Source organism: Diceros bicornis, chromosome 22, assembly GCF_020826845.1.
Source record: "Diceros bicornis minor isolate mBicDic1 chromosome 22, mDicBic1.mat.cur, whole genome shotgun sequence".
Taxonomy (NCBI): domain Eukaryota; kingdom Metazoa; phylum Chordata; class Mammalia; order Perissodactyla; family Rhinocerotidae; genus Diceros; species Diceros bicornis.
Window position 1 is genome coordinate 41463902 of NC_080761.1, and position 16897 is coordinate 41480798.

A 16897-nucleotide genomic window follows, 5' to 3' on the forward strand; every position below is an offset into this window, starting at 1 on the left:
CTTTGAGGGACTCGGCGTCACTTTGCCCGTATTTGAAAGACCCGAGAGGCGCAGCGGGCACCTGCCCGAGGGCACGGCAATAAACCCGCACCACACCTCGAGCCCGCAACCCGCAGGCAGGGGTGCAGAGCAGCGCCCCGGGCCCTTGCTCCTCAGCTCCGTGTCTCCTCGGGACCGGCCGCGCGGACGCGGAGGAGGGGCTCGCAGGCAAGGAGGACTCGAACCCCGAGCCCCGCGGGGGGTCGCGGCGGGAGGCGGGGGAGGGAGCGGTGGCCGCGCTGCCTCTTCCCTCCCCGGGGGCGGGGCTTGAGTGAAGCCCCGCCCTCGCGCCCTCCCTTCCCCACCCCTCCCCCACGCCCTTTTCCACCCGCCCCCGCAGTGGGAAAGGGAGAGGGAGGGGGGAAGGAAAGTGCTGTTCTGTGGAAAGGGCGGAAAGAGGGGGAGAAAAAAAAGAAAAAGGGAACAGAAACATGGCCGTCAGCTGTTGAGGCGGCCGTGCCGCGGGCAGCTCCTAGGCGACCCGCCGTCCGCACGGCCGGCCTCGCGTGAGCCGGGCGCCGGCGCGAGCTCGCGCTCCCGGCCGTTACCCCTCACTGCATGCAGCGCCCCTCGAGACCGAGTCCGTGAGGCGGCGCAGGCGCAGATCGGGCCGTGGCGGCGGCGGCGGCGGCGGCGGGCGCTGGAGTGAGTCCCCCGCCTCGCCCTGCCGAGGGCGCCCAGGCCGCGAAGCCAGCGCTTTCATGCCCCTGGAAGAGGCTGTGTTCGGGTAGCGCTGAAGGAGCGGGCGGCAGGTGAGTCTGCGGTGGAGGGCCTTTCGCGGAGGAACCCTGAGCCGCGCCTCCGCCAGGCCCGCGCCCCCGGGCAGGGAGGGCGCCGGGCAGGTAGCAACTCGGCGGGCTGGGTTCCGATGGCCGGCCTGCGGGGGGTCGCCGAGGAGGCGGAGGGTGGCCGGGGCTGGCATTCCTGGCCTAGTTTCCCCGCGGTTTCCGGGGGCGGGGAGTCCCCGGAGCCTGCAGGGTGTGATAGGGGAGAGGCTGCGCCAGGAAGGGCCTCCCCGCGCCGCCGCTCGGGCTCCTGAGTGCCGCTCGCGTGGAAGCGCGAGGGGTCCGGGCCCTCGGGACCGCCTGGTGGGGGCAGGGTGGGGCGGGGGTGGGGATCAGGGGTCCCCGAGGGGGATTGGGGCAGAGCCGGCGGAGAGCTAGGGCCCACGGTCTCGAAAAGGATCGGGAGACAGGGAGGGGGGAGAACCGAGTGCCCGGGCAGGTGTCGCAGGTGAATTGAGGGCATTTCCTCCTCTGCCTTAGAGTGGCGGATCCTCAGGGCTTCTTTGTTGGGAATAACTTTTAGGAAGGTAGGTTCCATTCAACTCCGAGTGACTAAACACAAATAAAACCAACTAATGAGCCCATAGTGCTGACTCTTATAAAGAGCTGTAACTTTTCTGCACTGAGGATGCTGTCATGTCCTTTTTTCTTCCCTTTTTCTGCTTCATAGACCTTTTCCCTCCCAAAGACTGCCGCATCAGAACAAATAAGGAATGACCCACTTTTTAAATAGTACCCCCCGCCCCCAATTATGTGTTTTTGTTTCACACGGGAAAATTTAGGGCAGTTACCAAAGTTACGTGTGGAAATGTAAGGGAAAGTGTCATCTCCAGTAATAAACACTCAGCTGTCTGTGTTTTTGCCGCCGAGAGATTGTCAAGCATTGTGGTCTGGGAAATTGATTTACTGAGCCTGCTTAATTGTGTGCAAAACCGCGTTAAGGCTTTCTCTCTAGACCCCAATTTACGATAGGAGTAGGTCTTCCCTTCTGGTCCCCGGTTTAGAAGGTGAAGGGTATAGTAAGATAGGGGAGAATGTTAGGGCTAAGTCGCTGAGTTCTCAATAAATATTTGATTTGAGGTGATCATGTGTATTAAGCTATCTGAAATGCAGAGTGTCGTGTGATTTTCTGTGTACACGTGATAAGAGCAAAACTAGTTGCAAAGAAAAACTTCATCTCTGAGCATTCAAGGATACCTGTTCTTGATCAATATAACCGTGAAAAAAACCTCCTATATTTTATTTTCTGCCTTGTTCTTTGTAGTACTGTTAAATAGTTGGTAAACTGCCTTCTTGGTGTGAGACTGGGAACTCAGATATCAACTTAGACTTGTATTCATGAGGATGATCTGCCTCTCATGTGGGCTTGCTTTGACTTATTGCTCTAGTAGTGGCAAACTCAATTCACACTTTCCCGTCATTGGTATTTCCTGTGGCCATTTTGCAAAAGAGTTCATTGGGATTAGGAATCTGATCTTTTATATTAATGATTTTAGTGAACTAATATGTGGGTTGATTTTGGCCATAGTACATCACTTTGTGTGGTACCGTTCAGACTTGTTAATTTGGATAATAGAAAAGTTATGATGTTGGAAATGTTGAAGTTGTATATTGGAGTAATTTACTCTTGTATAATTTGTAAATGCGTGCATTCTGTTGTTGAGAGTAAATATAGTATTTTGTAGTATAAACTCGAGCTTTTCAGCTGAGGAAATTGGCAGAAGAGTTGGTACGTGGAGACTGTTCTTAAAAGGCAAATGTTTTAAATTACAAGGAACTGCAGTGGTGTGTAGGCTGTAACATTTCGTGGTGCCAGACTTGGAAGGTTATTTGGTTGAGTTGCTCTCTATATAAAGAAACGTGTTGAGTATCTGCAGCAAAAGCTAATTTGTAGCTATACACAAGGGATTTTGCATGATAAATAATAACCCAACAAGGCACCTTTGCTCTTTATGTATCTGCCGGTTAAGACCAAAACATCTCGGTGGCTTAGCGGTTAAGTTCGTGCGTTCCGCTTCGACGGCCCTGGGTTGGCCGGTTCGGATCCTGGGCGTGGACTTACTCACCGTTCATTGACCCATGCTGAGGCAGCTTCTGGTAGAGAAGAGGTACAACTCTACAACTATGATACACAACTATGTACTGGGGCCTTGGGGAGAAAAAAAAGAGGAAGATTCACAGCAGATGTTAGCCCAGGGCCAATCTTCCTTAAAAAAACCCAAAACATCTCATCTCTTGAATGGAGTTTTCTGCCAAGACAGACATTGATTTTGCATTGGCTTTGCTGCTCAGTTTGAAAGTTAGATTTCAGTCTTATCCTTGCAACTTAAGCACAGGTTGTAAAGTAAAAAAGAAAGCTGCTGAGTCAGAGGCAGGTTGTCTCATTTGGTCTTTCTGATTTGCAAAAATGGAATTTGTTATAATTTGAATTTCCAATATAATATACTTACTGCAACTTAGTAAGAGCAAATAAGCTTTCATAATAATATGGATTAAAATTTTATCTTCTCTATGCTGGTACCACAATTTGTACCTCCTCTTTCAGATTGTCAGTTTGACAGACTTGTAGTAATGGGATGCTTTGTTGGAATTGGAGATTATAAGAGTTAGAACTTGGGGAAAGAGTTTTAAATAGTACAGCTGGTGTAAAATAGTAGGTCTTTAGTATCATTGTAGGAAATTCCAAAATCAGATAATTTTATTATTTGAAATTTAAAAGTTTTTATTTCGTGAGAAGAAGTTAGGTAGTTTATAAACTTAAAAATTTTTCTGCTTAGGTCAGTACATAATACATATAAGTGTAGTTGAGCTTAATGTGCTATATGAAAAGCATGTATTGGAAAAGAATATAACATGATTAAAGGAAATTCAAAAGGAAAAAAAAATTAATTCTCACCTATCTTACAAATACGTTTTTCTGTACAATTCTATTGTACTTGCATAATATATTAATTAGTATAATATACTAATCCTCTCTATACTTGTTTATAATTCTGTGGTTAACGTTCATCTAATTGTCTTTTTAGACATAACATGTTTTCCCTGGTGCTGCATATTACTGTTATTTTATGGTTTTGTAGTAGTCCAAAGTTTTACTGCCACAGTTTATCTAACCATTTTCCTATCTTTTTAACCTTTTAGTAGTTCCACTTTTTTACTCTTAAAATAATGCTGTAATGAAATCATTTTGCTAATATGATGGTCCAAGCCAAATTTCTTTTTAAACTTTTGAAAAAGTAAACATTCTTTGAACTACTTCCTTTGTAGTGGATCCTTAGGGCTCCTATAATATAGTATTTGAGAACTGAATTAAAGCAAGGTGAAAAACTGTAGATGCGCATGTGTGACTTGAATTCCTTGAGTAGGAATCAAAACATAAATTCATAATACTCCCTGCTACAAGTTTCTGTCTGTTAATTTTACTTTTACAATATAATAAGTAATATTCTTATAAGATTCTTAATACTTACAGTAATATTGTGGGGCATACATGTTTCTTAGTGTACCTTATTGCATCCAAACCTAATATTTACAAATCTAGATTCATAATCTTTTGACTTTTAGAAGAGTCATTTTATAGAATTTTAAAATATCTTTGAAATATTTTAAAGGATTCCTTGAATCTAGTTTTTTTATTGTGTATGTGCAGTTCATTTATTTCTTAATTTAGGGATGCTTAGATACTGAACGTAAAATGTTATGAGTCTGTTTTAATTATGGAATAAAGTATCTATTACATAGGTACTATGCTTTCTGCTAGGGATAAAAAGGTGAATAACATACAGTCTGAACATTAAAGGCTAGTAGGATTAACAGTCTTATAAATAAGCACCATAACTACAACACGACAAATCTACAATAGAGCAAACGATGCTATAGGAGCAGAGGGAAATACCTAACTGTGTTTGGTGTGGATTAGAGATAGTTTAAGTGGAGAGTAAGTAGGGGCTATGTCATGAAGGGTCTTAAGAGTCAAATAAGAAATTAAGACCCTACCTTGTGAGGAACAGGGAGCCCTTTAATGATTTTAAGCTGTTAAATATCTTTGGTTCTATTGTGAGGGATGAATTTGGGGGAGCAGCTGGAGTGAGGCTGCAGGTTCATCAGCTATAAGATCTTGAAGGCATCTAGGTGAGCATTGAGAACAGCAGCAGTAGGGATGAGAAAAAATGGATAGAATTGAGAACTGTTATATATTTTCCTCTGGCTTGAAAGCCCTGTCTCTTTAGCCTTATCTCCTTGCCTGCTGTGCACCTATCACACCAGCCTACTTTCAGGTTCTTTCCTTTAGAGCTCCTCATATACTATTCCATTTACATGTTACTTCTGAGAGGTCTCTCCTGATCACACTGGCTAGTTAGGAGATCAGCTATTCTGATAGCACCTTGTTATTTTATTCTGTAGAATTTCCTTCTTCCCTTCCTCCCTTCTTTCCTACTTGCCCTCCCTCCTGCTCCCCTCTTCCCCCTTTACTAGTTTGGAAGTTATATGCAATCTAACTCCTTTTCATTTTTTCTAAGTGTGGGTCTATTTCTGGTCTCTTTCTGTTTCATTGGTCTGTATGTCTATCCTTATATCAACACTATATTGTCTTTATGACTATTATAGCAAGCCTTGCAATCAGGTAGTGAATGTCCTCCAACATTGTCTTTTTTTCAAAATTATTTTGGTTATTTTAGATTTGTAGCATTTTCATATAAATTGTAAAATAAGCTTGTCAGTTTCTACAAAAAGCCTTATGGGGAGAATTGATATCTTAATAATATTGAGTCTTCCAATACTTTAACATGGCGTATCTCTCCATTTATTTAGATCTCTTTAGTTTTCTCTACAGTGTATTTATAGTTTTCATTTTTTAGGTCTTGCACATATTTCGTTCAATTTATTCATAAGTATTTCATGTTTTTTGATGCTGTCTATTGTCAGTGATACTGTATTTTTAAATTTCTTTTTCCAATTGTTTATTAATAGTATATAAAAATACAATTGATTCTTTCATATAGTGCTTTTGTATTCTGTTACCTTACTAAATTCTGTTTTCACTTCTAGCAGCTTTTATGTAGATTCCTTAGGATTTTCTTCATATACAGTTATCATGTCTGCAGAGAAAGCCAGTTTTGCTTCTCCGTTTCCAATCAGTATACCTTTTGCTTTTTCTTGCCTTATTGCCACTACCTAGCTGAATGCTATTTACTAGAAATATAATGTAAGCTACATATGTAATATAAAATTTTCTAGTAGCTCCACACTAAGAAGTAACAAGTGATGTTAAATTTAATATATTTTTTTATTCCACTACGTCCAAAATATTATTCACATACGTAGTAGTTTCCCTGGGGCTGCCGTAACAAATTGCCACAAACCGTGTGGTTTAAAGCAAGAGAAATTTATTCTCTTTCACTTCTGGAAACTAGAAGTCTTTTTTTTTTTTGCGAGGAAGATCAGCCCTGAGCTGACATCCATGCCAGTCCTCCTCCTTTTTTTCCCTCTTTTCTCCCCAAAGCCCCAGTAGATGCTTGTATGTCATAGTTGCACATCCTTCTAGTTGCTGTATGTGGGATGCGGCCTCAGCATGGCCAGAGAAGCGGTGCGTGGGTGCGCGCCCGGGATGCGAACCCCGGGTCGCCAGTAGCAGAGCCGGCGCACTTAACCGCTAAGCCACGGGGCGGCCCTTGGGAACTAGAAGTCTTAAATCAAAGGTGTGGGCTGGGACATACTTCCTCTGAAGACTCTGGGAAAGAATCCTTCCTTGCCTCTTCTTATTTCTGGTGGTTGCTGGCAATCCTGTTTCTGCTTATGTCAGTTTTGGTAATTTGTGTCTTCTAAAGAATTTGTCCATTTCGGGGCTGGCCCCGTGGCGTAGTGGTTGAGTTCAGCACGCTCTGCTTCAGCGGCCCAGGTGTACAGGTTTGGATCCTGGGCGCCAACCTACACCACCCCTCAGCCATGCTGTAGTGGTTACCCACGTGCAAAATAGAGGAAGATTGGCACAGATGGTAGCTCAGAGCTGATCTTCCTCAAGCAAAAAAAGAGGAAGACTGGCAATGGATGCTAGCTCAGGGCGAATCTTCCTCAGGAAAAAAAAAGGAAAAAAATAATTTGTCCATTTCATCTAAGTTATTGAATTTATTGGCATGAAAGTGTTTATAATATTATTCTCTTTTTTTTAATGTTTAAAGGATCTGTAATGATGTATCTTCTTTCTTTTTTTTTTTAAGATTTTTTATTTATTTGTTTTTTTTCCCCCCAAAGCCCCAGTAGATAGTTGTATGTCATAGTTGCACATCCTTCTAGTTGCTGTATGTGGGACGCGGCCTCAGCATGGCCGGAGAAGCGGTGCGTCGGTGCGCGCCCAGGATCCGAACCCGGGCCGCCAGCAGCAGAGCACGTGCACTTAACCGCTAAGCCGATACATCTGGGCCGGCCCAGATGTATCTTCTTTCATTCCTCATGTTAGTAATGCCTGCCTCTCGCTTTTTTCTTAATTTAGAGGTATCGATTTTTATTCTGTTACATGTCCATTTTCAATTTTACTGATTTTTGCTCTTTTAATTTTTTTCCTCTACTTTCTCTTGGTTTAATACGCTTTTCTTTTTCTAGTATCTTAAGGTGAACACTTAGATGATTGATTTAAAAACTTTCCTCTTTTTTAAGACAAGTGTTTAAAGCTATAAATTTCCTTCTAAACACTGCTGTAGCTGTATTTCACAAGTTGATTTCTGTTATTTTCATTCAGTTAAAAATATTTTCTAACTTCTCGTGTGATTTCTTCTTTGATCTATGGATTATTTAGAAGAGTTGTTTAATTTTTAAATACTTGGAGAATTTTATAAGCTATATTTCTGTTATTGATTCCAAAGTTAATTCCATTGTGGTCAGAGAACACGTACTCTATGATTTAATTCTTTAAAATATTTCCGGGCTTGGTTTATGGGCTAGCATATGGTTTATCTTGGTAAATTTTCTGTGTGTTCTTGAAAAGAGTGTCTGTTTTGCTGTTGTTGGGTAGAGTGTTCTATAAGTATCAATTATCTCAAGTTAGTTGATAGCATTCTTCAAATTTTATGTATTCTTACTGATTTGCTGTATACCTGTTCTATGAATTACTAAGTGAGGAGTGTTGAACTCTCTTTAATTGTGGATCTGTTTCTTCTTTCAGTTTTTTCAGTTTTTGCTCCATATGCTTTGACACTTTCTTGTTAGATGTATACATGCTTAGGATTATTATGTCTTTTTGTTGTTGTTGTTGAGGGAGATTGGCCCTGTGCTAACATGTGTTGCCAGTCTTCCTCTTTTTCTTTTTTCTTCCCAAAGCTCCAGCACATAGTTGTGTATCATAGTTGTAGAGTTGCAGCTTCTCCATATGGGACACTGCCTCAATATGGGTTGATGAGCAGTGAGTGAGTATGTCCATGCCCAGGATCCGAACTGGCAAACCCCTGGCCACCAAAGCAGAACGTGTGAACTTAACTGCTGCGCCATGGGGCCGACCCCAGGATTATTGTTTTGATGAATTAACTCTCTTATTGTTATTATGAAATGTTTCTCTTTATCCCTGCTCTGAAGTCTTCCTTTGAGTGTTATTAATATGGCCACTCCAGCTTTCTTATGATTAAAATCTATATGTTATATCTTTTTGCATCCTTGTACCTTTTTGAAAATAGACTATATTTCTTAGAACAATTTCAGATTTACAGAAAAATTGAGAAGATATTACAGAGAGTTCCCCATACCCCAGATCCAGTTTCTCCTACTATTAACATCTTTTATTAGTATGGTATATTTGTTACAATTAATCAAACAATATTGATACATTATTAATAACTAAAGCCTATAGTTTATTCAGATTCCCTTAGTTTTTACCTAATGTCCTTTTTTCTGTTCCAGGATCCTGTCCGTATACATTACTGTCATGTCTCCTTAGGCTACTTTTGGGTGTGACAGTTTCTCAGACTTTTCTTATTTTGATGACCATGACAGTTCTGAGGAGTACTGGTCAAGCATTTTGTAGGATGCCCCTCTGTTGGAGTTTTTCTGATGTTTGTCTCAGGATTAGACTGGGGTTATAGGTTTTTGCGAAGAAGATCACAGTAAAGTGCCATTTTCATCACGTCGTATTCAGGGTGCATACTGTCAACATGATTTATGACTTTGATGTTGATCTTGATTACCTGGCTGAGGTGGTGTTTGTCATGTTTCTCCACCGTAAAGTTACTCCCTTCATCCTGCTTTCCATTCGTACTCTTTGGAAGGAAGTCATTAAGCTCATCCCACGCTTAAGGATGGGGAATTATACTCACTTCTTGAGGGCAGAGTGCATAAGTTATTTGGAATTCTTTTGCGTGAGAGGTTTGTCTCTTTGCCTTTGTTTATTTCTTTATTTGTATCATTAACTTATATCAATATGGACTTGTGGATATTTATTTTATACTTTGGGTTATAATCCAGTACTACTTTATTTTCTCAAATTGTTGCAGCTTTGGCTGTTGAGAGCTCTTTCAGTTGGCTCCTGGGATCCTTTGACATACACCCATCAGTGTGGGTTTGTTTGTTTGCTTGCTTATTTGTTTTTTGAGCACTTACTTTCTGGCACTAAAAAATGCTCCAGACTCATTAATCACTCATTTCTTCAAAAAGCCTTGGTTCATTTTATTGGAGAATAGTATTAGAAACCAAGATCTGGGTGCTAGGTGTGCTGATTGCTACTGGGGTGTCATTATTCTAGTCATTCTCGGCTGATTGAACAAGGAAATAGACTTGTGTATGTTAACCTATTGTATGTATATCTATAAATCTTTCTATATGTAACCATCTGTATTTATATTAAGCTAAATATGAGGTCATACTGAGTCTCCAACTTTAATCCATTACTACATGGCTCATCCTAGCCTCCTCCCCTTGCTTATCTGTAAATTCCTACTCCGACGGTGAGAAACTTGGCTCCTACCATCCATCATCCATTTACGTAATTGTTCAATTCCAGTATACATATATAGCAGTATCAGAATTGTTAACTCATACCCCTGGGGGAAACAATTTTATCGACTAGAATGCCTGTTTGCAGTTCCTTTTGCCTTTGGTTTTACAGACTCCCCTCATTTCTAAAGTTGCTTTGGTCAAAATCTCCCTCTCCACCCCACTTCAGTGAAGTTGGTTCATACATTTGTAATACAGTTATATTCTCATGACCTACTTCACATTCCTCCAGGGCATCCCCTGACTACCTCAATGTTTTTTTGTTAAATTTTGCATATATTAAAGCAGACTCTGTGCTGTAAATTTCTGTGGGTTTTGACAAATGAATAATGTCATGTATCCACCGTTACAGTATCACAACGAATAGTTTTACTTAGGTTAAAAAATCCCTTGTATTTCAGCTCTTCAACCCTCTCTGCCTCACCACAAAGCCATGGAAACCACTGATCTCTTTCTACTGTTTCTATAGTTTTGCCTTTTCTAGAATGTCATGTAAATGGAATCATGTAGCATATAGTCTTTTCAGACTGGCTTCTTTCACTTTGCAGTATGCATTTAAGGTTCCTCCACATTTTTTTCATAGCTTGATAGCTCATTTCTTTTTATCGTAGAATCATCCATTGTATGGGTGTATTACAGGTTATCCGTTCACCTGTTGAAGAACATCTTCCTTGCTCCTAGTTTTTGATGATTATGAGTAATGCTGCTATAAACATTGTGTGTAGATTTTGCACAGACATAAGTTTTCAAATCTATTGGGTAAATACCTAGGAGTGTGATTGCTGGATCATGTAGTAAGCTTATGTTTAGCTTGGTGAAAAACTGTCCCACTGTCTTCCAAAGTGGCTGTTCATCTTGCATTCCCATCGGCAATAAATAAAAGTTCCTGTTTTGCATCTTCATCGGCATTTGGTATTGTCAGTTTTTAAAAACTTTTAGCCATTCTAATAGATGTATATTGATATCTCGTTATTTCAATTTGCATTTCTCTAATGACTAATGATGTTGAACATTTTTTCGTATGCATATTTGCCATATGTATATCTTTGGTGAGGTGTTTGTTCAGATCTTTTGCCCATTTCTCAATTGGGTTGTTTGTTTTCTTACTGTTGAGTTCTAAGAGTTGTTTATATATTTTAGATACCAGTCTTTCATCAGATATGTGTTGTGTAAATATTTTCTCACACTCTATGGGTTGTCTTTTCATTCTCTTTAGCAGTGTCTTTCACAGAGCAGAAATTTTTAATAAAGTCTACCGTATTAATTTTTTGTTTCATAGATTGTGCTTTTGGTGTTGTGTCTAAAAACTCATTGCCAAACCCAGGATCACATAGGTTTTCTCCTGTATTTTCTTCTAGAAGTTTTATAGTATTGCATTTTATATATAGGTCTGTGATCCATTTTGAATTACTTTTTATAGAAGGTGTCTCAGTCTAAATTCTTTTTTTTTTTGCATATGGACATCCAATTTTTCTATCACTATTTGTTGAAAGACTATCCTTTCTCTGTTGAATTGCCTTTGCTCCTTTCAAAAGTCAGTCATCTTTTTAGTTTATTGCGTGTCTTTATATTTAAAATATGTTTCCTGTAGATAGCTTAGAGTTGTCTTATTTTTTTATCCAGTCTAATAATTTCTGTCTTTTAATAGGAGTGTTTAGACCACTTAAAAATTTGGTTTTAAAATCAGCTTTATTGAAATATAATTTATATACCGTAGAATTCACCCACTTAAAGGATATAGTTCAGTGGTTCTCAGTACTTTTACAGAGTTTTACAACCATCAGCATAATCTAATTTAGAGCATTTTCAACACCCCAGAAAGAAACCTTGTGTCCATTAGCAGTCACTGTCCAATCCCTCTCTCCCCTACCCCAGCCATAGGCAACCATTAATCGATTGACATTTCACATAAATGAAATCATACAATATGTGATCTTTTGTGACTGGCTTCTTTCATTTAGGATAATGTTTTGAGGTTCATTCGTGTTGTTGTATGTATTAGTACATCATTCTTTTTTTAAAAAAATGGTGGCAAAATTCATATAATATAAAATTCAGCATTTTAACAACTTAAAATGTACAATTCAGTGGCATTTAATACATTCACAATGCAACTATCACCACTATCTAGTTCCAGAATGTTTTCATCACCCCAAAAGGAAACCACTTTCCTTTAAGTAGTCACTGTTGATTTCCCCTCCCTGGGCGCCTAGCAACTGCTAGTCAGCCTGCTTTCTCTATGGATTTGCCTATTCTGGTTGTCTCTTACAAATGGAATCATACAATATGTGACCTTTACGTCTGGCATCTTTCACTTAGCATAATGCTTTCTGGGTTCATCTGTGTTATAGCATGTATCAGTAGTACTTCATTCCTTTTTATGGCTGAATATTAGTCCATTGCATGGAAATACCACATTTTGTTTATTGATTCATGACTTGATGGATATTTGGGTTGTTTCATGTTTTGGCTATTTTGAGTAGCGCTGCTATGAATATTTGTATACAAGTTTTTGTGTGGACATATGTTTTCATTTATCATGGTAGGCCACTTAAATTTAGTGTAATTATTGACATGGTTGAGTTCAAATCTATTATCTTGCTATTCGTTTTTAATTTGTCCTATCTGTTCTTTGTTCCTTTTTGAATTGAATATGTTTTAGTATTCCATTTATCCCCACATTGGCTTATTAGTTATGCATCTTTTTTTTTTAAGTAGTTGGCTTAGAGTTTATAATATGCATCTTTAACTTACCACAGTCTGCCTTCAAATAGTGTGATACTACTTCATGTATAACTTAGGACTCTCAATTCAGTACACTTCCGTGCTCTTCCATTCTTCCTCATCGTTAAAAAGAATTCTTACCTTGTTGGGTTGTTATGAGTATGAAATGAGTTAAGGCGTGTAAAATACTTTGAACATAGCTCATGCTTTTATTTATATTGGGAATAAAAGAAGGAAACTTTGTTTAAAGTTCTTGAATCTGCAGATTACAGGTTTCTTTTCCAACCTGAGTCAGCTGCCAACTTCCGTGATCACACTTAAAGACTATTGGTTCTCGATTTTGACTGTAGGTTACAGTTAACTGGGCAGCTTAAAAAATATTGATGGTAGTGTGCCATCCTCAGAAATTCTTATTTTATTGGTCTGATTTTTTTTTAAAAGTGTTCCAGCTGGCTGTAATGTGTAGTCAGAGTGGAGAACCATTACCCTAGACTTTATCACTATGATCTATAACTTAAAATATTTTAAGCGTGTAACTCTGACTTCCATCACTCCTTTTGCCAGCTTGTATACTCTGGTACCCTCTTTTGACGTTTCTTGGATTCCATCTAGACCTCCAGGCCATTAGTCACACCACTTTTTCACTGTCCATCATCCCCCTCATATAATAATTCCTTTCCTTACCCAGTTACATTGATTGATGGAATAAAAATTTTAATGCCTACTAGCTCTGTACTATTTTGTGGGGTCAAGTTATCAACTTTCTTGTTCCTGTCTTCCTTCACTGTAAATCAGGGCAAAACTTCAGCCCTGGTTCAGTTCTTTGCCAACTCTGTGCTTCCTTGAAACTGAGCAGCTGAGTGTGACTGGAAAAAACAAACAGCAGTGCTGACTAGTCTCACTTTACATTTATGGCCACAGATATCAGTCATACCCTCAGCATTACCTAGTCATTTTGCTCTTTCACTTTCATTACTAAGAAGACTATTTAATCTCTTTTCCTTCCTTACTCTTAGCTAAATATTTCTATGCCAATCCTTCCATCTGTGCTGTGGCCTCTTGCCTATTTAAGGACTTTGCTTCTGGAGTTATCCTTACTCTCCCCTGCATTATCTTTCTTGCCTGCTGAATCATTTTTATAGGCATATGAATATGCTGTAACATCTCAATTCTCTCTCTCTTTCTCTCTCACATACACCCCTTTCTTTCTCATTTATAGCAAAATTTGTCAAAAAGAATTGCTCAGACTCACTGTCTCTACTTTCTTACTTTGCGTTTTCTCTCCAGCTCACTCCAGACTGGCTCTTCACTCCCACCAACTAAAACCACTCTTATCAACGTTCTCAATCGTAAAGTTACTCTACCTCTCATCAACATTCGGCACAGTTGATTGATCAGTTCCTATTTTTTGAAAAGCTTCAGTTGGTTTTCTGGATGCCAGACCATCCTGATTCTTTTCTGATTTATGGCAGTTCCTTCTCAGTCTTGTTTTCTAGCTTCTTTTTCCTTACCTCTAAAGGTTGGAGTGCCCTAGGCTTAGGCCTTGTATCGTTTGTTTATCAGTATTTGTCACTTTTTTTTTTTTTTTTACGAGGAAGATCAGCCCTGAGCTAACATCGGATGCCAATCCTCCTCTTTTGTTTTTGCTGAGGAAGATTGGCCCTGGGCTAACGTCCGTGCCTACTTTGTATGGGACGCCGCCACAGCATGGCTTGACAAGCAGTGCGTCGGTGCACGCCGGGATCCGAACCTGCGAACCTGGGGCCGCCGAAACGGAGTGCGCGCGCTTGATGGCTGCGCGACCGGGCCGGCCCCACAGTATTTGTCACTTTTTAGGGTATCTTATCTAACTCCATGGTTATAAGTATCATTAATTTGCTGTTGACTCCAGACTTGGTATCTTTTCAAACTTCACACTATATTGGACTGCCTTCTCCACTTGAAGGTTTAGTTAGCATCTCAAACTTGTCCAAAACAGAATTTTTGGTTTATTTCCTCATACCTACCCTTTCCTCACACTTTACCATCTCAGTATATGGCACCACCATTCACCGTCTTTACTTGGTTAGGCCACGAATTGGGCATCATTCTTACTTTCTCTTTTTCTCTCATACCTCCAGTTCATCAGCAGCAGTTTTACCTTTAACTGTATCCCAAATCTTGCTATTTCTTGTCGCTCCCATTCCTTAGCCCTAATATAAGCCATTATTCTCTCTTCTGGACTATTGCAGTTGCCTTGTGATTGCTTTCCCTGCTTCCACTCTTCTCCCGCTAGTCTGTTTACAGCAGCCTGTGTGATTTTTTTTTTTTTTTGAGGAAGATTAGCCTGAGCAAACATCTGTTGCCAATCCTCCTCTTTTTTGCTGAGGAAGATTGGCCCTGGGCTAACATCCCTGCCCATCTTCCTCCACTCAGTATGGGATGCCGCTGCAGCATGACTTGATGAGTGGTGCGTAGGTCTGCACCCGGGATCCAAACCTGTGAACCCCGGGCCGCCAAAGCGGAGCGTGGGAACTTAACCACTGTGCCAGCTGGCTGGCCCCCTGTGATTTTTTTTAAAGACATAAATAATAACACATTACTCTCATCATTATTAATGAGAGTATTCCCATCACACTTAGAATAAAACCCAAAGACTGTACCTTAGCCTAAAATGTCCTATATGATTTCCTCCTTTGCTGACCTTTTCTCCCAGTATTCCCCTAAGATCCAGAGCCATGACCTGCTGTTCCTCGAAGATCAAGTTATTTACTTGCCTTAAGCCTTTTTATTTTCTTCCTGCTTGGAATGTTGTTTTCTATCATCCTGTGATTTACTCCTTCATTTCAGTTAGACTTCTGCTCAGATCTTATTTCCTTACTTCTTCAAAGAAGTCATCCCTGAGTGCACTATAAAAATAAGCCCTTCCATATCACTTTCTTTCCCTCTATCTTTGTTTTTTGTCATAGCACTTATGCTTTCTGAAATTATTTATTTGTAAGTCTATACTTGTTTACTGATTATTTCCCAACTATATTGTTAAGTTCCATGAAGACAGAGCATTTGGTATTTTCATTGCTTTAATTCCCAGCATTTAGAACAATGTTGGAGACTCAGTTGTAGGTTGTTAATATACCAGCAGTGATTGTTTAGTCAACATAAGAACTCCTTCCTGTTAGCCACAAAACTGTAAAATACTTATGAATAATCCAGACAAACAATGTGCAAGACCTGGGTGAAGAAAATCATGAAACTTAAAGGCTTTTTTTAAAATAAGAATATTTTTTTTTTTCTCCGAATAAAACGGAGAGCCTACCATGCTCCTGACTGGAGAACTTAACATTGTAAAGATGCCCATTCTCCTTAAATAATCTGTGTTTTAGAGCAGTTCCAAACAAAGATCTCAACTCCCCCCCCGCCCCTCCGAAACTTGATAAGCTTGGATGAATAAGCCTGGAAATTCTTACAAAAGGGTGAAGAAGGAGTTTATCTACCAGATCAAAAAAACATAAAGAACTATTGTAATTAACTATGGGTAGTACTAGCTTGGAAATTGGCTGAGGAAACAAAATAGAGGTTATATATGAATATATATGAAATATTTTAGCAGATTTTATATTCTACCTTTCTAACTTTATAGAGAATGTAGCTAAAATTGGATATATTCACATTAGCAATTAGGCTTTCCTGCCTGCTTCTTGAGTTGAAACCAGTGTTATTCCACTCTGTTGTTTTCTTACCTTTCCCACTTTCTTCCATTTTCCCCTATACTTTTGTTGAAATCTCAAAGGACAGGAACTGCTTTTTTTGTGCTGACGAAGATTAGCCCTGAGCTGACCTCTGTTGCCAATCCTCCTCTTTTTTCCTGAGGAAGATTGGCCCTGAGCTAACACTTGTGCCCATCTTCCTCTACTTTGTATGTGAGGATGCCTGCCACACATGGCTTGATAAGCATGTGGATAGGTCCGCACTCAGGATCTGAACCTGGAAACCCCGGGTCACCAAGTAGAGTGTGTGAACTTACCCACCACGTCACCGGACCAGCCCCAGGAACTGCTTTTTAAAAACCTTTTTATTTTGAAAAAAATTCAAACCTTTAGAAAAGTTGTAAGAATATTTTAATGAGCTCCCATTATGCTTTTCGCTTAGATTTACCAGTTATTAACGTTTTGCCACGTTAGTGCTCTCTCTCTATGCATATTATTATTTTTTGATTAAACCATTTGAGAATAAGTTCAGCATGTATTTTCTAAGAACAAGGACATTCTCTTACACAACAATACAATGATCACATTAGGAAAATTAGCTTTGTTGCAAAATTATCTAATATATAGTCTACACTGAAAATTTTCCAATACTATGCTTTATAGCAGTTTTTTGTTTTTCTGTTCCCA

At 39.8% G+C, this 16897-nt stretch overlaps 1 protein-coding gene across 3 annotated transcripts in view; it reads left to right on the plus strand.

The window, feature by feature from the left end:
* Nucleotides 1–429: 429 nt before the first annotated feature.
* DENND4C (DENN domain containing 4C) overlaps nucleotides 430–16897 on the plus strand; it is a 117487-nt gene continuing 101019 nt past the window's right edge. For all 3 annotated transcript variants that reach the window (XM_058565862.1, XM_058565864.1, XM_058565866.1), the window contains exon 1: nucleotides 430–791. The gene's annotated coding sequence lies outside the window, so the exon portion shown is untranslated. The remainder of the gene's footprint in view (nucleotides 792–16897) is intronic.